Source organism: Microcaecilia unicolor, chromosome 4, assembly GCF_901765095.1.
Source record: "Microcaecilia unicolor chromosome 4, aMicUni1.1, whole genome shotgun sequence".
Lineage (NCBI taxonomy): Eukaryota > Metazoa > Chordata > Amphibia > Gymnophiona > Siphonopidae > Microcaecilia > Microcaecilia unicolor.
Window position 1 is genome coordinate 59,831,820 of NC_044034.1, and position 23,225 is coordinate 59,855,044.

Consider the following 23,225-nt stretch of genomic DNA (forward strand, 5'->3'; position numbering starts at 1 on the left):
CATAAAAAGATTTGCTATCGTGGGAGTGAAAGTTGCTCCCATTGCTACTCCCAATGGTTGTAAGAAAAATGTGTAGTGAAAAAGAAGAAAAAAAATATGACCAACTCCAATAAAAACTCAGATGGAACTTCAGCTGGCTTCGGTCTCATCTCTAAAGCTTCCCACACTACCCTCTGAGCTTGGTACTGCGGTATTGACGTGTATAGAGATTTTATGTCTAAAGTGACCATCAAAAATCTGTTCACTTTGGATATATCAAAATCATTCAAGAGGGTCAAAAAATGTTAAGTGTCATGCAAATATGTGGGGGATAGTAGTACCAAAGGTTTCAGGAAATGATCAACAAAAACCAATAAGGGTTCGAGCAAAGAGCCTCTTGATGATAAAATAGGGTGTCCAGGCTATTTCTGCAATCTTTTGTGGACTTTGGGGAGCATATTCAGAACTGGAACCACCATGTGTTTAGGATTCAAAAAACATATGTTCACTTAAGGTAAAAAAAAAAAAAAAAAACTTCCTGTCTTATCAGTCCTTTTCAATGTTGTCATAAGATGGTATAAGCTCTTTTTTCCTTTTTGAATGATGAGTCTATCATCTGTTTGGTGCTTCTGAAGTTGTGAGAAATCACGGAGCACAACAGACGAGGCTTTTTCCATCAGTTTTTCAGTGACTTTTAAAATTCCTTTAAGCACTCGGTGTTGAGATCCACAATATTATATATATTGAATGATTCATTCTAGTTCGAAATAGACAGGTTTTCACTTTTTGTTCTGCACTAATTGGCACTGTTATTAATGTGAGCAGGGTCAAGGCTTGTGCAGCTGCGGTGATTGAATTAACCTCTCACCCACAAAGACCGGGTGAGAGGTGTAGACCGGGGTTGAGGCCTTCTGACATGGGAGTGTAGGGAAACCATCACTTTAAGCAGGATAGACCTGAGTTTCTAATACTTGTGTACTCACTCTCTAACAAAGTTACAAACACCAAAATTCCCTAGGAAAATGTAATAGAATTCCTATAACTGATTATTGCCAAGAAGAAGAAATTTTGTACTCTGTTTTCTAGCATCTAGTGTTGTATTAAAGTAATACAACCAGTGGCCTTGGCTTAATTGCACTTTTTAAAACCCTTGACTCAAGTACAGAAGATTGGAATAATAAATGTAATCTGCATTTGGATCCAGATTTGTATTGTCATGGTCAGCATAAACATTTACAGCAACAGCGAATATCATAATATTTATAATTATTGGCAAGGGTTCTGCTGCAAGCTGAACTTTACTACCAGTGCTTAGCAACACAGCAGTGAAATTATAGAGCATTACAAAATAATTTCTGCACTTTATTTATTTGCATGCCAGCATATAGAGAGGTACCACAGGCAAAGTCCCCAAGCAGCCTCTGAATGCTGCCCCCCCCCCCCCTTAGATATTCAGTGCTGTTTAACCGACCAGGAACAACTCCTGCCCTGTTAAATAGCATTTAACCAGCTAACCACTAATATTCCGTGGGATATAACCGGTTACCTCTGATGAATATTCGCAGTTAACAGCTAACCAGCTATGTTGTGTGATGTAGCCGGCTAGCCATGAATATTCAGTGCTGGCCAGTTTAGCGGCCAAATTGGACCACATAAATAGCAGGCCTATCTTTGCCCGCTATTTACTTAACCAGCCAGCACTGAGCATTCACTTAGGCAGTTAAGTTAGAGCTGGCAAAAAAAAAAACCCAGATATTCAATGCCGGTCACCGGAAACAGCCCAACATTGAATATCCGGGGTCAGTGCCGACCATTGCACTTATGCGGGCTTCCTCCTGCCTGCTGAATACCAGCTCCACAGAGTCTAAAGCTGGATTTTTATGCATTTCAGACAAAGGCACACTGATTGTTTACAACAAGCATTCTCATATCACTTTTTCCTTCAGACTGTGAGAAAAGGTAGAACAAAGTTCTTCCCATAATATTCACAGCTTCTTCCCTTCTAGTACAATTATCATTGGTCTTTAAGCTTGGTTCTTTGCTAAATTACACTGAGAGCAATTTCTCTGATTATTCAGGTACCTTTAACATACAAATTTAACCCTTGCTTTACCTATGAAAACTGGGGCCTAAATTTATTTTTTTATAAGAGGTAATTTTATAAGCTTCTTGAGCATGTAGGTTTGTGTTTTTCACATTCAAGTAAGTACTTATAAAATTTTCCAGGTCTATACTCATATAAAAGAAGGCACTAGGAAGACATACAGGTCAATATTTAAATGCTTCCCAGATAGGGATGTGTGCCAAAGATGTCCCAAACAGACAATTAATACTCGATAGAGGAAATCTTATCCCTGTACCAGCTGAAGGTAGACTGGTTAAGACCAGCAGAAGGGCTGTTTCCTGAAGTGTATTTAGTTCCAAGCAGTTTGAGAAAGGTAAATGTTTACTGTCTATTTAAAAAAATCGGTCGTCAATAGTCTTTTCTTTGCTTCAGTTGTTATACAGTTATTGTAGTTCTTTCATTGTCACAAGAATTGAGAAAATGGGATAGAGGCATATAAAATCATGAGTGATGTAGAACCAGTTAATAGGGAATGGTTATTTACCTTTTCAGATAGTACTTGGAATTAGGGGGCACTGTAAGAAATTAACCAAAAGAAGATTCAAATAAAATTTAAGAAAGCGTATTTGTCAGTGCACCACTATGTTGTAGAATTTGCCCTACCAATATTTTATTTATTTATTTATTTATTGCATTTGTATCCCACATTTTCCCACCTCTTTGTGGGCTCAGTGTGGCTTACAATAAGATATGAATAGTAGAAATACATTTGTAACAACTTGAATATGGAATACATTGTGCAGAGTTGTGTGATACATTCGATTATCATTAGGAATATAACAATGGGACATCAACATAGAAACATTGGGAGGAGACAGTGGGACAATTGATTACAGGATGAGGGATCTGAAGTGGATGTATGTTGCATTGATGAACAGTGAGTAGAGCAGAGTGGTGTCCATCTATCAAAGAAGGGACAAAGTATCTTCCGTAACAGATTGGCTAATGTACTAAAGAGGGCTTTAAACTAAATTCACTGGGAATGGGTGAACAAAAACTTCAAAGTCATTGAAAGCCCTCAGAAATGTAAGACATTACATACCTTTATAGAAATGGAAAAAAAGGATAATATCTGGAGAGGTTGGTATGCCAATGCCTGTAATATTGGAAACAAATTTCCAGATCTAGAGCCTCTAACAGTAGAAGCCAACTTAGATTTAGTGGTGGTTACAGAGACGTGGTTCATGGAGAATGAGGGAATGGAAAATGTATTTATATTAGTATTGATATATAGTCCTCTGTTTACAGTCAGAAGAAATGGACAGATTTAATTGAAGACATTCACAAGATAGCAATGAAAGGGGAAATACTACTGATAGGTGACTTTAAAATTTCAGACTTTGATTAGGGCATCCCTGCTGCAGGGTCATCTAGAAGCGAGGGGATCTTGGATTCACCACAAGAAGAACTGTTCCAGCAGTTGGTAATGGAACCCCTTCGGGATGGATCTATTCTGGACTTGGTGCTTACAAACGGGAACAGTGTTTCTGATGTTATGGTGGGTGATCATTTGGCATCTAATGATCACCGAATGATGTGGTTCGGTATTAAGACACAGGAGGAGAGAGGGCTTGTTCTAGACTTCAAAAGAACTAACTTCTCAAGATGGGGAAAAAGTAGGAGCTAGTTAAATGGGAACAGCTGAAGGAAGTGGGCAAAACTGAAAGGAGCTATTTTAAAGGCAACAAACCTTTATGTTAGAAAAGTACATAAAAAGTAAGAGGAAAAGAAGGTCACTTTGGTTCTCAAATATAGCAGCTGAAAAGGTAAGGGGAAAAAGTTTAGCCATCATAAATTACAAGACATTGCAGAAAGAGGAAGACAGGGAAAAATAGCTGGAAAAGCTGTCAGGAAAACAAAGATACAAATGGAAAAATAGATAGCCAATACAAGAAAATTGGGAGACATTTTTTAGATTATAAAAGTGATAGGAGGAAGTGCCAAAATGGCATTGTGAAGCTCAAGGGGAGGAATATGTAGAAGCTGATAAGGATAAAGCTGAACTGCTTAACAATTACTTCTGTTTTCATAGATGAAGAGCCAGAGGTAGGACCCCAGAAAACAAATGCTAATGGGAATGGATGTGTGGTAGACCAGGACCAATTGTCAGAAAACTGTGTTTGTGAGGAGCTAGCTAAACTAAAAATAGACAAAACAATGGGGCCTGGTGGAATACATCCAAGGGTACTTAAGGAACTTGGAGAGGTTCTGGCAGCTACATTGTTTGACCTTTTCAATGCTTCTTTAGAGTCTGGAGTGGCCCCAAAGGCTGGAGAAGGGTGGATGTGGTCCCTCTGAACAAGAGCGGGAAGTAAGGAGGATGTTGGGCATTACAGTTCTGTTAGTCTGACCTCCAGTGGTGAGTAAATTAGTGGAAATGTTTCTAAAGCAGAGTATTATGAGATTTCTAGTGTCAGGTAGCATGACTTTATGAGAGGCAGGTCTTGTCAGGTAGATTTGATTGATTTCTTTGACTGAGTGACTAACAGTTGGATATGGAGGGGCGATAGATGTCTGTTCGTGGATTTTAGCAAAGCCTTTGACATGGTTCCAAATAGGTGGCTGATAAATAAACCGAATGCCCTCGATATAGGCCCTAAAGTGACTGATAGGGTTAAAAACAGGTTACATGGAAGGAGACAGAAGATAGTGGTAAAAAGAGTTTGCTGTAAGGAAAAGAATGTTATCAATGGTATGCAAGAGGGATCTGTCCTTTGGCCAGCTCTTTTTAATATTTTTGTGAGTGATATTGCAGAAGAACTGTCTAGTAAGGTTTGTCTCTTTGTGGATGATACCAAACTCTATAATAGGGTAAACATCCCAGAGGGTGTGGATAGCATGAGGAGGGATCTATCGAAGCTTGAAGAATGATCCAGAAATTGGCAATAAAGATTTAATGCTAAAAAATACAGAGTCATGGACTTGGACTGCAAAAATGAAAAAAAAAACGGTATAGTATACGGGTGAAGTACTTCTGTGTACAGAAGAAAAGCGGGATTTGGTGGTGATCATATCTGATGATCTTAAGGTGGCCAAACAGGTAGAACAGGCGATTGTCAAAACCAGATGGATGATTGGGTGCATAGGGAGAGGAAAGACCAGCAGGAAAAGTATAGTTCCCTTGTATAAGTCTCGGGTGAGGCCACATTTTGCCTAGCTTCAAGACAAACACACAATTATTCCTAATATGTTAAAATGCTATAATTAATTATCTGACTATATCATATTTTTGATGTTTGCCATGGTCAGGTGTCCGCTACAGTCCAAGGGCTCACCACTCAGGTTCACAACAAAGTGTTCTACAGAGCAGTCATATCAGCTTATTTGTATCACCCCAAATAAAATCTGCTGACATGTTCATTAAAAAAAAAAAAACATTTTTTATCCAAAATCTTTTTAATTTAATACACCAGTTTTATTTTCTTTTTGAAACTATATCAGAAATCTTATGCCAGGTATTTTTTCTAAAAAACGTATTTCATCATTAAGGCTGCATTTCACATTTTCTCTTTAAGCTGAGATTTTACCTGTACAATGTATTAGGACTTAGAAGGTTTTCCCTTAAGTCTGAGAACATAAGCTGTACTGATACAGTATAATAACTGTAGCCTATTTGCAGTTAAAGCTATGATTGCCCAATAGAAGTAGAATGATTGGGTTTGAAACTTCTCAGGAAGATGGTAGATTAGATGTATTAGGAGAGTTTGAAAGGAGTTTTGCCTACAAAATTCTCTCTTGTGTATAACAGTTATTTTGTAATGTTAGATTTACCAGAAATTAATTACAGTGATAATTGTCTGTTGGCCCTAAGTGACAGCTGTGTTTGCAGCTCTTGAAATCCACATTGTGCAACAGGTTTCCATGAACTGGGTGCCTCAAGAACATTGTAAAATGGGAAAACTGTAGTAAAACATAACCCTTCTTTTAGGAGCCCTTTTACTAAGCCGCGTAAGCACTTACGTATGCCCAACGTGCGCCAGTTCTGAGTTCCTACCTAGAGAGTTGCACGGGGACAGAAACCTTACCCATCCCCGCCTGACCCTGCTGGAATCTTACCCAACCCCACCCATACCCACTGGAATCTTACCCTTCCCCTCAAAAATTTAACCTGTCCTCGCAAGAATTTAACCCATCCCCACCCATCCCCGTAAGAATTTAATGGTACATAAAAGAAAATTCCAGTCAGCTCCCTCAGTCTCTCTCTGGATTTGAGCCACAGCACTGTAGGCAAGGAAGGAATGGAAGTTGAAACTTGCAACACTCTGGTATACACATGTAAGATTTGTCTCTGGTTCATTGGCACTGTGTGCTGAGTGGTCACCACATGCACGCGCCAGTAGGTCAAGTGACATCCGATGCTTATGCCTGTATCAGAGCTGAGGTCTGCGCATCAGCCCGGGAGCAAAGAGGATTAACTGTAACATAGTAAATGACAGCAAATAAAGACCTGAACGGTCCATCCAGTCTGCCCAATAGTCACACTCATTATCAATTCATCATTAAATCAACGAGTGTGATATTATATACTTGACTATGGTCTTTCGTGTTTCTGGAACATAGACCATAGAAGTCTATCTGGCCCTATCCCTATGTTCCAACTGCTGGAGTTGTTGTTGAAGCCCACTCCAATCTATTCATCTTCTCATTTGTGGGACACATAGTAACATAGTAGATGACGGCAGAAAAAGACCTGCACGGTCCATCCAGTCTGCCCAACAAGATAACTCATATTTGCTACTTTTTGTGTATACCCTACTTTGATTTGTACCTGTGCTCTTCAGGGCACAGACCATATAAGTCTGCCCAGCACTATCCTCGCCTCCCAACCACCAGCCCTGCCTCCCAACCACCGATTCTGGCACAGACCGTACAAGTCTGCCCAGCACTATCCCCGCCTCCCAACCACCAGTCCCGCTTCCCACCACTGTCCTTATGTTCCAGCCACTGAAGTTGCTGTCTAAGCCCTTTCTAGCCCATCCTAAACCAGACTGCCATATATTAGACACAGACCATACAAGTCTGCCCTGGTATCAGCCCTAGTTAATCACAGCTAGAGTTGCCATCTAAGCGTCACTTGACACATCCACACACATGCAGCCATTTAAGGTTAGGTTTTTTTATAACTTCCATTTTCTAATTAGAGATCCTCTGTGTTCATCCCACGCCTTTTTGAATTCCATCATCATTTGTGTCTCTACCACTTCCTTAATGGAAGACTTTCCACATTTGTGCTGTTAAAGCGAGGAGGAGGAGACGGCACTCAAAGAACTTGGTACTCGGTAGATGAGAGGCTGGTGCAGGTGCAACTTACACTTCCATGGGATCCCTGCAGAACTGCTTCCATCCCCCTGGGAACCCCGCAGGAACTGCTTCTGTCCCTGCGGGAACCCCACAGAACTTCCATCCCTGCGGAAATCCAGCAAACCCCGTTCCCATGCAGCTCTCATCCTGCCCGACTACCACATGGCCCTTGGCAGTAATTTCATTTTTGGTGCGCATCTGCTACGCGCTTCCGAAAAATATTTTGTATTTTCTGGCGCCTGTTAGCTACGTATGCCAAGTGGCATTTGACACATGCAGGTCATTACCGTGTGAGACTTTACTGTTAGGTCAGTGGCTGGCAGTAAGGTCTCAGACCCAAAATGGACGCACGGCAATTTTCATTTTGCCGCACGTCCATTTTCGGCAAAAGTTTTTAAAATGCCTTTTTTACAGGTGGGCTGGAAAATGATTCTGCACGTGCCCAAAACCAGCACCTACATTACCGCAAGCCATTTTTCAGCGCACCTTAGTAACAGGACCCCTTAGTATTTATTTGGGGATACCTTCTACTGCCTGAGGTTTGTTTGCTGTTAAAGAAGAGTTCAGTTTGAATTGTTCTTGCTGTCTCAGGAAATTATTTTTCCCTCGGTAAATCTTTCTTTTGTTCATCATTTTAAACAAATTAGTCTAATTGACTGTTTCTCACATTGCTTAGAGCCTGAAACAATACACTTGCATGTTAGATATAATTATAACTTTATATAGCTGAAAGTGAGAGCATGATTCCTAATTGTGTTGCCCATAAACCTAATATACAGAAATCTGACAAAATCACAGAAAACAAGCCTTTCAATTATGTGAAACTTTTATTCTGTGAAAGAATTTCATGGCAGTGTTGGTTAGTTTAATACAATAATGCCGCTTTTTCTTAAATTTTGTATTTTATATTCACCATTTTGCTTAGTAACCTTTTTTCATGTTTGTAAAATGGAGGGATGTTCCTACTGAATATGGCCTTAATTATTACAAAACTTTGCAACAAGGTATAGTAGAAGGTCTTGAGGCTGTGTTAAGTGTGGGTCATGTAAGATTCCACAGATGGCAGTATATCAACTACTACTACTACTTAACATTTATAAAGCACTACCAGGGTTACGCAGCGCTGTACAGTTTAACACAGAGGACAGTCCCTGTTCGAAGGAGCTTACAATCTAAAGGACAAAAAAGTGCAAATATCTGGGTCCTTAGTCACAAAATAAAAAGCCAGTGCTTCACTGTCCTGCCTATATGTTAAAAAAATAATAACAATGGTACTCGGACAACAAGTTAAAGAGGAAAGGCCTCGAGAAACCCCATGACTAATAAAAAAAGTCTATAGGGGGTTGGACTTCCTCATCATTGGCCCAAAACCTCTATAATGGCTAAACAAGAACTCAACACTTAGCTCAGTGAATAGCCGGTCTCTGTGTATTGTGCTCTCTCTGGGTTCCTCAGATGATTTAAATTGTGATTCAGGTATCTCACCCCTTCGCTTTGATTCAGGTATCTCAGCCCTACGCTTGATTCAGGTATCTCACCCCTACACTAATATTTAGTTTCTACCTATATGTAAACACATTATTGACTACCCTAATGAAGTCCTGAGGAAATTCAGAGCATTCTTTGGTGAAATAAGTCCCTTCTAGCAGCCTGATGCATGACCCAGTATCAGTAATTACCCTGGCTAGCTTATCTGAGGAGACTAAGAGGCAGATGCAGCAACCAAACGTAAAAAAATCTAAATCGTTAAAGTCCCTAACGATTTTAAAATAACGAAAAATGCACCAAAAAAAAAAGTCACACATGCTGAGATCGGTAGTGAAACGTACAATGTATCAAAGAATCACAATACACATCGTTAATCGGCCCCCAAATCATGCGCAGAGCAGCCAAGCGTTATGTTAGCTGCTCTGCGCATGCCACAAACAGTCAAAACACAGTCAAATCGCAAGCACATGGCTCCCAAATAAAAACAAAAATAAAAAAAAAGGGTCGGGAGGGGGCAAGGGCGCTCATCAGGAGCGTCCTGTACAGACGGCCTTGCCCCCCCCCCCCGCTGCTCCCCACTTTCCGCCGCTCCCCCCACCCCGAAAAAGCAAAATTCTAGCAGCCCCTGCCCCTCCCCACTTTCCGCCGCTCCCCCCACCCCGAAAAAGCAAACTTCTAGAAGCCCCTGCCCCCCTCCCTTCCTCACTACTCTCTCACCTCAGCTCCGCCTCCCGACATCCTCTGTCTGTGCCCCGCCCCCTTTTGGGGTCGTCGCCGCCATTCCCTTCCTCCATCGGGCCCCCCTTCCTCTTACCGGGCCCGTGCAGCGCCTCTCTCCTCTGTCCGAAGGCGCTGCACGGGCAAGAAGAAAGCTGAATCAGCTGATGCCTGCCTTCGCCTAGCTTCGATAGAGCGTCTTTCTCCTCCTGGGCCCGCCCCTGTCTGACGTCAGTAACCTACGTAGGTTACTGACGTCAGACAGGGGCGGGCGCAGCAGAAGAAAGACGCGCCATCGCGAAGGCAGGCATCAGCTGATTCAGCTTTCTTCTTGCCCGTGCAGCGCCTTCGGAGGAGAGAGGCGCTGCACGGGCCCGGTAAGAGGAAGGGGGGCCCGATGGAGGAGGGGAATGGCGGCGACGACCCCAAAAGGGGGCGGGGCACGGACGGAGGATGTCGGGAGGCGGAGGTGAGAGAGTAGTGAGGAAGGGAGGGGGGCAGGGGCTTCTAGAAGTTTGCTTTTTCGGGGTGGGGGGAGCGGCGGAAAGTGGGGAGCAGCGGGGGGGGGGCAAGGCCGTCCGTACAGGACGCTCCTGATGAGCGCCCTTGCCCCCTCCCGATCCTTTTTTTATTTTTATTTTTTTATGTGTTTTCTGAGGTCCTTTGGACCAATCACAGCGCTTTTAGCTCTGCTAATGCGCTGGGATTGGCTCAAAGTTTGTTTATTTTTTCACTTAACACTTTTTCCTGCCACGGAGCTGTCCTAACGAGAGGTCCAGACCTCTCGTTAGTTTTCCTGCCTTTTTCCTGCGTAAAGGCAATCGGAAAAGGTTAGTGCATGTCGTTTCAATGGGGTTTTCACACTAATTGCTCATCTCCATTCCGTTTTCGTTAACTGCTACTGTCGTCGGAAAATAGGCTTAAGTGCATGGAAAGGATAGGAAATTCTTCCCTGAGGGCTCATTTAACGATGAAAAACGTTTAGTGCATCTACCTCTAAGCCAGACAAGGCCCAACTGATGAGCAGGTGTCTCATCATAGGGCAGGACCCTAGAAGTATTGTGAAGTCAGGCAGTGGTCAACCATTGGAGCTGGTGTTGGATCCAAGTGAGGAGAGTTTCTACAGTACCATCTCCAGGGAAACTGTTGGACTAGCAAAGGCGTTTCTCCCTGAACTTCATTATATCCTGTTCTGACTCAGTGGGAAGCGTCTGGAGGTGGGCCTACCTTCCTCAGAGTCTCAAACTATTTCATGTATCATCAGTCCTCCATAATTCTGCTACAGGTATCTAACCTCTACTCCCCAGAAGTGCTGGTTCATTCTCTTATCAACCCTAACATTATATCCCATATTTTGACAATTAAACCTGCTTAATTTCCAACAGTGTTGTTTTCTTTGCCATATTCTCTTGGCTTGCTTACCGTAGTATCTATTTTTTTTTAACCAGGAGCTTGCAGTAAACCATGGAGCTTATGGATAGGATTTAGAAATCATAACCTTTCCTTTAAGAGCAACATAGTCCAGTGACTGACTTAGGATAGACCCATGAATTTGCCGTTGGAGATACATTTTCACAATCTTTTTGCCCGCATTATGGTCCAGTGAGTAGCAAGCTGAGCTTCATTAATAGGATCCCTTGTAGAATCACTCACTGACTGTGTGTTGAAACATGACCTGCTCATAGTGACAAATTAACTGTCACTGTGTTCATGAGAAAACACTCGACATGACATCTAGCAATCTGACCTTGTTTCCACAATCTGGGTAAACCAGTTCAGTGGTGCTATATATGTTTTGAAGTCTGGCAAGCACTATTTAGTAGGTTAAGTGATTAAAATACAGCTGCTTGCGTTTTTATTCAAGAGAAAACAGAATGTGTACACTTCTTGCTCCATGTCATTGACTGAGCTGAAATCTATTTGATTGGTGCTTTGTACATGTTATGTGCTCTTAAAGGAGGTAGTGTAGCTGGGCACTTTGATGCTAGAGAGCATGTTTGGCACTGGATAAAGAAATGGCTAATCAAGGCAAATACTTAATAAGATAGTTTTAGGAGAATGTGAAGAGCAAGCTTACCTTTTCAGTGTACTGTTTGTATTGATACTGTCTGACATTGCTGCCAGGATGTCTCAGCACCATCTGAAACTAAACATGACCAAGACTGAGCTTCTTATCTTTCCCCCCAAACCAACCTCCCCGCCTCCCCCATTCTCTATTTCTGTAGATAACACTCTCATCCTTCCTGTCTCATCAGCTCGTAACCTTGGGGTCATCTTCGACTCCTCCCTCTCCTTCTCTGCACATATTCAACAGACTGCTAAAACATGTCGTTTCTTTCTCTATAATATCAGCAAAATTCGCCCTTTCCTTTCTGAGCACAGTACCAGAACCCTCATCCACCCTCTTATCACCTCTTGCTTAGACTATTGCAGCTTGCTTCTCACAGGTCTCCCACTTAGCCATCTCTCTCCTCTTCAATCTTTTCAAAATTCTGCTGCACTACTAATATTCCACCAGGGTCGTTATGCTCATATTAGCCCTCTCCTCAAGTCACTTCACTGGCTTCCTATCCGTTTCCGCATACAGTTCAAACTCCTCTTATTGACCTATAAGTGCATTCACTCTGCAGCTCCTCAGTACCTCGCCACTCTCATCTCTCCCTACATTCCTCCCCGGGAACGCCGTTCACTGGGTAAATCTCTCTTATCTGCGTCCTTCTCCTCCACCGCTAACTCCAGACTCGGTTCCTCTTATCTTGCTGCACCATATGCCTGAAATAGACTTCTTGAACCGGTACGTCAAGCTCCATCTCTGGCCGTCTTCAAATCTAAGCTAATAGCCCACCTTTTTGATGCTGCTTTTAACTCCTAACCCTTATTCACTTGTTCAGAACCCTTATTTTATCATCCTCACCTTAATATTCCCTTATCTCTTGTTTGTCCTGGTTGTCTGTCCTAATTAGATTGTAAGCTCTGTCGAGCAGGGACTGTCTCTTCATGTTCAAGTGTACAGCGCTGCGTACGTCTAGTAGCGCTATAGAAATGATAAGTAGTAGTAGTAGGTTTTGGTTTTGTTTGTTTTTAAATTTTGGCTTCTGTTGATTGATACCCTTGTATAGTCAGCCTTCAGTATAAGCCCAATAAGACCAAGATAAATAACGATGACACACGAATATGATTTCTTAGTGTATCAGCCAGTGTCTTCTTATTTTGATAGTGACTGCTGAGACAACTTACACAGAGAAGTTGATTTATTTTGTAAATGAAATCCTATGCCACATGCATATTGCTTCCTGTCACAGTGATAATCTATCGATCCTTTACTTCAAACAGTGCTGAAGTTACATGAACTATTGCAATAATTAAAGCTCTAAAGATTACTGCTGACAAGTCTTAAATAACAATATTAAGACTCCCTGGTGTCTGGTATTATGCCGTAATAATGTGACAGATGTTGAGCTAATCAAATCTCAATACCTTATTATATTCATATTCATTTGATTTACTGTTCTGCCATCACATTCACCTCTCTAGTTAGCTTTTCTACATATGAGATGCCAGAGAGTACATTTTTTTAAATCTTTCAAGTGCTGTTTCTATTATTGGAATGGCTCTGCAGTTTTGGTCCTTGCTTAGCATTTTGGTCGAGTTGTCTTTAGTCGTGACTTTTTAATGGCAGCTTGGCATCAGTATAGCATTGGAAATGGCCTTTCTCCTTCTGCACCCCAACTTCATGGTGCCTTCCACAGTATATATATTGGTATTTGCATAGGTTGGTTACTAGTTTCTTTTTTATTGTTCCTTGGATAGATGAGTATTCAGGTTTATTTACCTCTTCAGCTTCTCTTTGGAATTTAGTCTGTCTGTCAGGTTACCCATCTTAAAGAATTTATTGAGCCCAGAGTGGAACCGAATATATCCTGGGAAGCAGTCGGATGCTGTACTTGATTAGAGAGAGGCCTGGATCTGGAACTTGTAAGCAGTAAAAGATGGAGCACAACTGGCATCATAGATTGCTGCAGGAGTTAAATTGAAGTCAGGAAGCAGGTAACATGGTTGAAAGAAGAACTGAAAATACTCAATTTTATTTTTATTTATTGGGATTTATTATCCTCCTTTTTGAAGAGATTCACCCAAGGCAGTATACAGCAGGTACAGTTTAACATAAAACTTACAATTTCGTTAACAGCACAATAATAGTAAAATAATCAAGAATAAACTAAATCCCATAAATGAGGTAAACTTGAAAACAATAAATTGAAACCTAATAATAGAACTACCATGAAACAGTATCAAAAATATACACATTTAACAGCACTGGAATTCAAATACCAGAGATATAATACAATGTTAGCATAATACTAATGATACACCTAATAAGCATGCATTAGAACATTCAACTAACATAGATATGATGCTAAAGATTTTCTATAGTACGGCTTATCATATAGCTGAGGGACCAAAAGCAGATATATGATGGGGAACATGATGTGCGGTACAGAGTCAGTTGGGATAATTTGATGACTAGCTAAACTCAAGGCACGTTCTTTGTATAGTTAAGCAAGAGATAAGGAACTGATCTAAGTTACAGTGTCTGTAGCAAGCTAGTCCAGGTGCAGAATGAGTGTATAGTCAATCACCCTATGTATTGAAGGCTTGAGAGAAGAGCCATGCTTTCACCTGCTTCCTGAAATAGAGATAGTCTTGAGTTATACATTGCCCCTCTGGGAGTACATTCCAGAACATGAGGGCTACTCCTGAGAAGGCTCACTGATGGCTAAAACATCATACAATTTCCTTTGATGAGGATACAGATAGTGATGATCCTTGAGAGAGGACCTTAGAGGTCTCAAAGGTGTGTAAAGGGCTAGCTTATTCTTTAAGTACTCTAGCCCATTTTGTCTGTGGACCTTGAAAATCAAACATAAAGTTTTAAATTTAGCCCTGTAAGATACTGGTAGCCAATGTAGCTTTCGCAGGAAGGGTGTGATGTGGTTACACCGTTTGCAGCCTTCTATCAGTCATGCTGCAGCATTCTGAATTAGCTGGAGCTGGTACAAACTCATTTTGGTTTGGCCAGGGTACAGGGCATTACAGTAGTCAAGTTGTGATGTTATCATGGCATTGGCCACTGTGGTCAGACTTGTTTTTTTCGAGATTTCATAGCGGCCGTAGGTGATAGAGACAATTTTTGAAGGTTGTTTGAATTTGTGGGATCATAGTAACATATAGTAATATAGTAGATGATGGCAGAAAAAGGCCTGCACGGTCCATCCAGTCTGCCCAACAAGATAAACTCATATGTGCTACTTTTTGTGTATACCTTACCTTGATTTGTACCTGTCTTTTTCAGGGCACAGACCGTATAAGTCCGCCCAGCACCATCCCCACCTCCCAACCACCAGTCCCGCCTCCCACCACCGGCTCTGGCACAGACCGTATAAGTCTGCCCCGCACCATCCCCGCCTCCCGCCACTGGCTCTGCCACCCTTCTCGGCTAAGCTCCTTAGGATCCATTCCTTCTGAACAGGATTCTTTTATGTTTATCCCACGCATGTTTGAATTCCGTTACCGTTTTCATTTCCACCACCTCCCGTGGGAGGGCATTCCAAGCATCCACTGTGAAAAAACACTTCCTGACATTTTTCTTGAGTCTGCCCCCCTTCAATCTCAATTCATGTCCTCTTGTTCTACCTCCTTCGCATCTCCGGAAAAGGTTCGTTTGCAGATTAATACCTTTCAAATATTTGAACGTCTGTATCATATCACCCCTGTTTCTCCTTTCCTCCAGAGTCCCTGTTTCTCCTTTCCTCCAGAGTATACATGTTAAGGTCAGCAAGTCTCTCCTCATAAGTCTTGTAACGCAAATCCCATACCATTCTCGTAGCTTTTCTTTGCACCGCTTCAATTCTTTTTACATTCTTAGCAAGATACGGCCTCCAAAACTGAACACAATACTCCAGGTGGGGCCTCACCAATGATTTATACAGGGGCATCAACACTCCCTTTCTTCTGCTGGTCACACCTCTCTCTGTACAGCCTAACAACCTTCTAGCTACGGCCACCGCCTTGTCACACTGTTTCGTCGCCTTCAAATCCTCAGATACTATCAGACTCTCCCCGCCTAACACATACGTCTCCCGTACTCTGAAATAGATTATTTTACATAGTAACTATGTTACTATGTAAAATAACCTATTTCAGAACAGATCTGTTTTATGCATTGAGACCTAGTTATTAGGTCTCACAGTCTGAGCAAGTGTGATCAGGGAGCCTATAAATCTGGAAAACTTGCAAGAAAAGGACCTGGGCAGTTTTCCTTAGCAGTGGGTAAATATGGACAGACAGTAAATCTGGGAAAACTGGTCCATAACACATAGCTAGGTTTTCTTCAGATGATTGAAGATCAGTGATATGTCAAGGCTTATCACTTTCCATAGGTTAGGTAGGAGACTTGGCCAGGCACAGGTTTTGCTTGATCAGACATACTGAGTTACATCCCAGTTTGACTTGGATCACCAGAAATATCTAGGTATTAGTCAAAGTGTTCAGCTTGTCCAACGTACCCAGCCAGCTGAGAGTCACAGCAGATCTCCAGACTTGCCAACTCTCCCACATTCAGTGAGAGACTCCCACTATCATGGATCATCTCCTTCACTCCCACTGGATTAGAAGGTGGGGGGGTTGGAGGAAATGAGAGATGGCTGGACAGGGAGAGGGGAATGATGATGAGACCTGTGAAGAAGATGGTAGACCCACACAGAGGTGGAAAGAAGAGATACGGATACTTATTAGATTTCTGAGGGTGTGGCGTAGGAGGAAAAGGGAGAGACAGAGAGATTCTGGGCCTCCGAGAGGGGGCAGGAGGGAGTGAATAGAGGAGGAGACATGTTGACTCTGGGGTTAGGGGGAGGGGAACAGGAGGTAAGGAAAGGGAGGGAGACAAGCTGGCCCCAAAGGAAGATAAAGAAGAGAGGAGGAGCCATGCTGGCTCAGGGGAAGGGAGGAAGAGAGGTACAAACATGTTAGCCCCAGAAAGGGAGGGTGAAGTAGTGTGGGAGAATTTGGGAAAAGTGAGGGGAGAAGCTGTACATGAGGACGGATAAGGGACAAGGAGGATTGATGTTTGTCATGGGGAGGGATAAGAGAGACAGAGGAGCAGTGCTTGATATGGCTGAGATAAGGGACATAGTGGGCAATGCAGAACTTGTGGAGGGACACAGAGGGCGATATCAGCCATAGGATGGGGTCAAGGATACATAAAGACAATGCTGGATAGGACAAGATTAGGGACAGAGAGAGGAAAGATGCTGAACATGTTGGGGAGGACAAGGGCAGGGACACAGGGGAGATGTTGGACAGGGCAGATAGGAACGAAGAGGGAAGATGGATTGTGGACTTGGAGTGAGAAGAAATGTTAAAATGGACAAGGAGACCATGACAAGAGAGTTGAGAGAGAAGCAGAAACTGGAAACTGGGAACAGAATTAGAGAAATCAAATGACAGGCAACAAAGGTAGAAAAATAATTTTATTTTCTATTTATTGATTACAATATGTCAATTTTTGGAATGTACATCTGCCAGATCTGGTGTAAGACATGTCTGGAAAAATACCTCACTTATTAAGTTGAAATCTCCGGCTTTGGAATAGGCCACCCTTGGTGTCTTTACTTTCCCTCCATTGGAAGCAGGAGATACATTAATAAGATGTCATCTTCTGCTATCCAGGACCAGTCTTGCGATAAGAGCTGTAAAATCTTTGAAACCAGCTGCTCAGTATGCTGCAACAGCAAAGAAAACAAATAGAATGTTAGGTCTATTAGGAAAGGAATGGAAAATAAAAATGAGGATGTTACAATGCCTTTGTATCGCTCCATGGTGCGACCACATCTTAAATATTGTGTGCAGTTCTGGTCACCACATCTCAAATAAGATATAGTGGAATTAGAAAAGGTACAGAGAAGGGCGACGAAAATGATAAAGGGGAATGGACGACTTCCCTATGAGAAAAGGCTGAAATAACTAGGGCTCTTTAGCTTGGAGAAAAGACGGCTGAGAGGAGATATGATAGAGGTATATAAACTGATGAGTGGAGTGGAACGGGTAAACGTGAATTGCTTGTTTACTGTTTCCAAAAATACTAGGACTAGGGGGCACACAATGAAGCTACAAAGTAGTAAATTTAAAACGAATCATAGAAAATATCACTTAAAGTATAATTAAACTCTGGAATTTGTTGCCAGAGAATGTGGTAAAAGCATTTAGCTTAGCTAGGTTTAAAAAAGGTTAGGATATCTTCCTAAAAGAAAAGTCCATAAGCCATTATTAAAATAGACTTGGGGAAATCCACTGTTTATTTCTAGGATAAGCAGCATAAAATGTATTATACTGTTTTGGGATCTTGCCAGGTACCTGTGACCTGGATTGGCCACTGTTGGAAACAGGATAATGGCTTGATGGACCTTCGCTCTGTCCCAGTATGGCAACACTTATGTAGTTATGTACTCTTATTGCGAGACTGGTCCTGTGGCAGCAAGAGATGAATCTATTAAGGTGTCTCATGCTGCTGACAATGGAAGAGGTGGCTTGTTGGTGCTGTGAAGAATTGGAGGAGGAAGAGAAGGCTGTGGAATTAAGGTGTGCCAGGGATGGAGCAGGAAGTGGAGTGGGCAAGACTAGAGGCATGTTTTAAATCTCCCTCTTAAAAACTTGGCAGCCTTGGATCGCTAGCATTTCCATCCTGATAGATCCCAGTAGCACATATAGCCAGTGATTGTTGTTAAGGCAAGCCCTCAAACTCTCTGTAGAGAGCCATGAGGCAGTGGCGTTCCTAGGGGGGGGCGGTCCGCCCCGGGTGTACGCCGCTGGGGGGGGGGGGGGGTGCCGCGCGCGCCTGTCCTCCGTTGGTCTATGCTTCTTCTCTGCCCTGGAACAGGTTATTTCCTGTTCCGGGGCAGAGAAGAAGCATGGACCAACGGAGGGCAGGCGCGCGTGGCAACCCCCCCCCCCCCCCCCAGCGGCATGCACCCGGCGCGGGGGGGGGGTCCTTCGCGGGGGTGTCCTTTCACCGGGGGGGGGGGGGCGCTGCACATCGGCGATCCGCCCCGGGTGCCAGCCCCCCCAGGAACGCCACTGCCATGAGGTGCTTGGTATTCCTCTAGGGACCAGGCTTTAGCTATAATTTCTTTCTGATAGCTGAAAACTGAAAGATTGCATTGTCAATTGCTGTGATATATTTGCATTCTAGCGCTAATAGCTGAACAGAATACAAAAAGAGCTGCAGAATGGGAAATGTGCTTTGGGGAAAAAATAGGCAAGGTTACAGAACACTAAACAATTTGATGCAAAATCTATCTGTGGGGAAGTGTTGCCATAGGGTCCAGGTATTAACTGTGTTTCCTTGAACATTTTTCATCAGAGGAAAGCAAAACTTTGTGACGTTCTCTTAATAGCAAATTTATAAACCTTAGTTGAACTAAATGCATTATAAGAAGGGACAGTTGAGTAAACATTTTTCTTTTATTGTGCATTCAGTCTTGGTGAAAAGTTTATGAAATTGTAGCATTTAAATAGAAATGAACTCCAGAAAAAATTACAAAATTTATTTTATTATAAAAATAGATGAGAGAGGGAGGGAAGAAAATTAGTATTTGCGAAGTTTACATTTGTCCACTTTAAATTTTATCCACAAGTCCTCAGTCATGCAAAATAAGTTGTGGCACCAAGGAGTTCCCAACATAGGGTGGAGTCTTCGGACATGATGCCAATGGACAGCAAGGAGAGTAGTAAGATCCTACCAGGTACTTGTTACCTGGATCGACAACTGTTAAAGACAGAATGGTTGCGTTATCATTTGGTGTGACCCATTATAGCATTTTTATAAAAAATATTTTCATTTAATCCTGCAACCGTCTGGTTCCCAACCAAAGACTCTAAGACCTTATAGTCTTAGTGACACATGCAAATAAAGGGCTCTGTTTACTAGCTGCACGAGGCATGCTAGCATTTTTAGCGCACGCTAAGCATTAGCATGAGCTGTGTAGATGCCCATAATATTCGTAGCACACCTTAGCAAACATGGCCCCAAATGTTGAATGGAAAACTTCTAAGCAGTCATGCCTAGTGTGATAAGGAGGATCAACTTAGGCTAGCAGAGGAGCAGGGGGATAGAGGACTACCCTACCCACAAGGCCCTGGGAAGGAGGAGGGGAGGCAATAAAAGCCTGTCAGAGAGTCCTCCTCTTGGGAGGCAGGGAAGGGCTCAGAGAGAAAAGAAGTTATACCTGGAAGTGGCCAGCAGAGGGGGGAGCAATGTTCGAGCCCCGTTTCCCTGGCTAAGAAATCAGTATAGGATTCCATCCACCTGGGAGGGAAGGGGGGAGGAATACTGACCAGATGATGTAAGGGGAACACTAAGAGAGAAGGGGGAGGAGGCACCTGAGTGGATGGAAGGAATAGAAGAGGGCCCTGATTGCACTGCAGATATCCCCCGTTTAGAGGAACGAGTTCCCATGGATTGTGAGGATACAACTAACCAGAGTTTACAAGGACTAAGTGGCAGTTCTGGAGCGGTCACAGGAGTGAAGCAACTGTGAAGAGGGAGGAGAACTGCCCAGCCTGCAATCCTCTGAGAGAGAGAGGACGTTCAGAGAGCAGGTGATTTTGTTTTGGTTTCTTTTTGTGCTTTGAACTGTGTGGATAAAGAGGGATAGGGAGGGGGAAAAGGAGAGAGCAAGAGAAACGGTTTTGGAAACCAGTGGAAATGGAACTATAACTGAACTTCAAGTTTTGTGGTGCACTTGAAGGGGGAGGGACCTGCTTGAAAGGTCTCTGGAAGTTTTGTGTCTTGCTTCTGGACTGGGAGGGGAAGGTGTGGAAGATTAAAATGAAGAGAGAGAGAGGAAGACAGGAAAGCGCCAGCTCCGGGCCCAAGACGCGAGGTACTTCACACTATCTTCAAGGCCTGGTGGAGACTTCACAGCCAGCTTGTAAGCATGGGTGACTAGGGCCCACACAGTATGGTGGGGTGGCTCTAGCCACCTTGTTGAGCAAATTGGATGGTCCATGCAGGACTTCATCTGCCGTCCTGGAGGCAACAGTCAGCACCTGGAGCAGGATGAGTGACCGGGTTTAGGGTATGACTTGTGGATCCTGGTTGGGGTCTGTTTTAAAGGCTGGGTTTAGGTGTACAGAGGATATAAAAATAGGAGGGAGGATATCCATTTATTGCAGATATAAATTTGGGGGGGCCAGCAGTTTCCTTCTGCTGTACTGGGTTTCTTGCTCAATTGGAACAGAACTTTGTTGGGTTATGACTGTTTCATTTTCAGCAAAAATGTTTTTGAAATGAAAAGAAGAAAAACTAGAGGAGCATCATTCATAGACTTAGTCCTTCTGGCTGCAATGAAGCAGGATAACCTCGGAGCTTTGGCCCTTATTTTAGAAAACTGTGTAAATGGCAACATTTAAAGTTTAGAGAGACCCAGTCATATAAATGTCATTTCAAAACGGGGGCCATTTACATGTGGGGAAGTAAGTACATACAGATGGGTTGGGTGTGGAGATCGTGTGTTCTGAATTGGCCCATTTCACATAAGGAATCTACGTCTGCACAAAGCAGTTTAAAATTAGTGATTTAAGACAGGAAAATAAGAGAGAAATATAAAGGCACTGAATAATATAGAAGCAAAAATTGGTTGCAGAGCCAACAACTTAACAGAAATAAATTCCTACTTTATTCCTACTTTATTTCTGCTTGAATGATGCAGAAATAATCTCCTACAGAATATTGGCCTTATATTGAACTCTGCATTCACTGTAGCAGTTTGGGAAAGGTCTTCTGATTTATTGTAAAGAGAGCATATTGATTTTCAGAAATGCAATCGTTATTTCCTGTCAGACTAGAATAATGATTAAATATTGAAAAGATAGCCATCACCAAGGGACCTATCAGCCTTAACCTTTAAGCAATAAATGTAAATAATTTCTCTCTTGGCTACTAATTTATTCTTTTAATGTGAACAACATTGTTCTAACTAAACATTAAGTTCTAATGGATATCTTAAGAAAATACTATGGAAGCTTGAACTTCTTTGCAAATTTGAAATTTCTTATTGTAATTAAAATCACAAAATATTAGACGTTAGGCTTTTCAAAGAAAGGAGCAAGATGACAGAGAACTGAGAAGAGCCTTTCTTATCCACTATTGCTGCTCGACTTTTTTCTTTGCTTTTTTTATGATGTGTAAAAAGAAAAGAGCATTGCTATTTTTGTCTAGCAGTGCCAGTACACCCTGTAGCAAGATAACCGATGGATGAATTTGTGCAGAAGACCTCACATTCTTTAGCTGGGGTGCATCCATTTCAGGGTATGGTGAGGAAACCACCCAAACACACCTAAAACACTTCTCACGCAACCTACTCAACATCCACCCATCTAAATCCTCTTCTACCTTAGCTTATGATCAATTGTATTTAAATCATGTCTTGACTCTATCATAACCTTACTCTGTAAGCCACATTGAGCCTGCAAAAAGGTGGGATAATGTGGGGTACAAATGCAATAAATAATAATAATAATAAATAATAAGGTGTGCTGCAGGCACTGCTGGAGAGCGAAGTCTCACTTAGTCCCATTCATTGTTTCCCAGCTTTAGATACCATCAAGACCTCTTGAAACTTTGAAGGCCCTACCATGAAAGGAAGGAGCTTGTAGAGGCTTACTGGCAGGAGCTGGATCCTTCCACATTGGCAAGAGATCAGATCCTATTGGAATTTGGGGTTTCTATATTAGGGTGATTGAATGGGGAGAAGGGCTAAGTTGCCCAGGGGACCCAGAGTTTTGAAGGTATGACTGTAATTTTGAAGACATTGTTGGAACATTGTGTCAGTTAATCTACAATCAGTTTCATTACAATTTCAGAGTTTTACAATGAAATATATATACCTTGGAATGCAAGGTTTTTGGAGGCAGTACATAAACAGAATAAGGTTTAAAAACCTTCTGAAAATGAATCTCTATTGGTTAAAGACAATGTTAACCAGCATAGAAAAATTGAGAATTTGTCATCAGACTCTCTGCTTAACAAACTTTCCAAAGAGGCATATTTTCAAAGCACTTAGCCTTCCAAGTTCCATAGAAACCTATGGAACTTTGAAAGGCTAAGTGCTTTGAAAATATGCCTCAAAGTTACCTAGTGATCTCCTTTACAGTTATTTCTAGATAACTTGTTGGAGATACTGAAAATTAAGTAGCATTCGATTCCTTCTCTCTTCCGGGCTAATTATTTACAACCGTATGTCAGGGAAAAGAATAAATCTTTGGAAGTTGCCGTTGACTTGTCTTTTGATTCCTTGAATTCAAAACATAGTAACTTAGTAGATGACGGCAGAAAAAGACCTGCACGGTCCATCCAGTCTGCCCAACAAGATAACTCATATGTGCTACTTTTTGTGTATACCCTACTTTGATTTGTACCTGTCCTCTTCAGGGCACAGACCGTGTAAGTCTGCCCAGCACTATCCCCGCCTCCCAACCACCAGCTCTGGCACAGACCGTGTAAGTCTGCCCAGCACTATCCCCGCCTCCCAACCACCAGCTCTGGCACAGACCGTAT

General features: G+C 42.3%; 1 protein-coding gene across 1 annotated transcript in view; it reads left to right on the forward strand.

The window, feature by feature from the left end:
- The window catches only part of DDX10 (DEAD-box helicase 10), a 457,862-nt gene that overhangs the window by 373,874 nt on the left and 60,763 nt on the right, over nucleotides 1-23,225 (forward strand). The window lies entirely within an intron of this gene.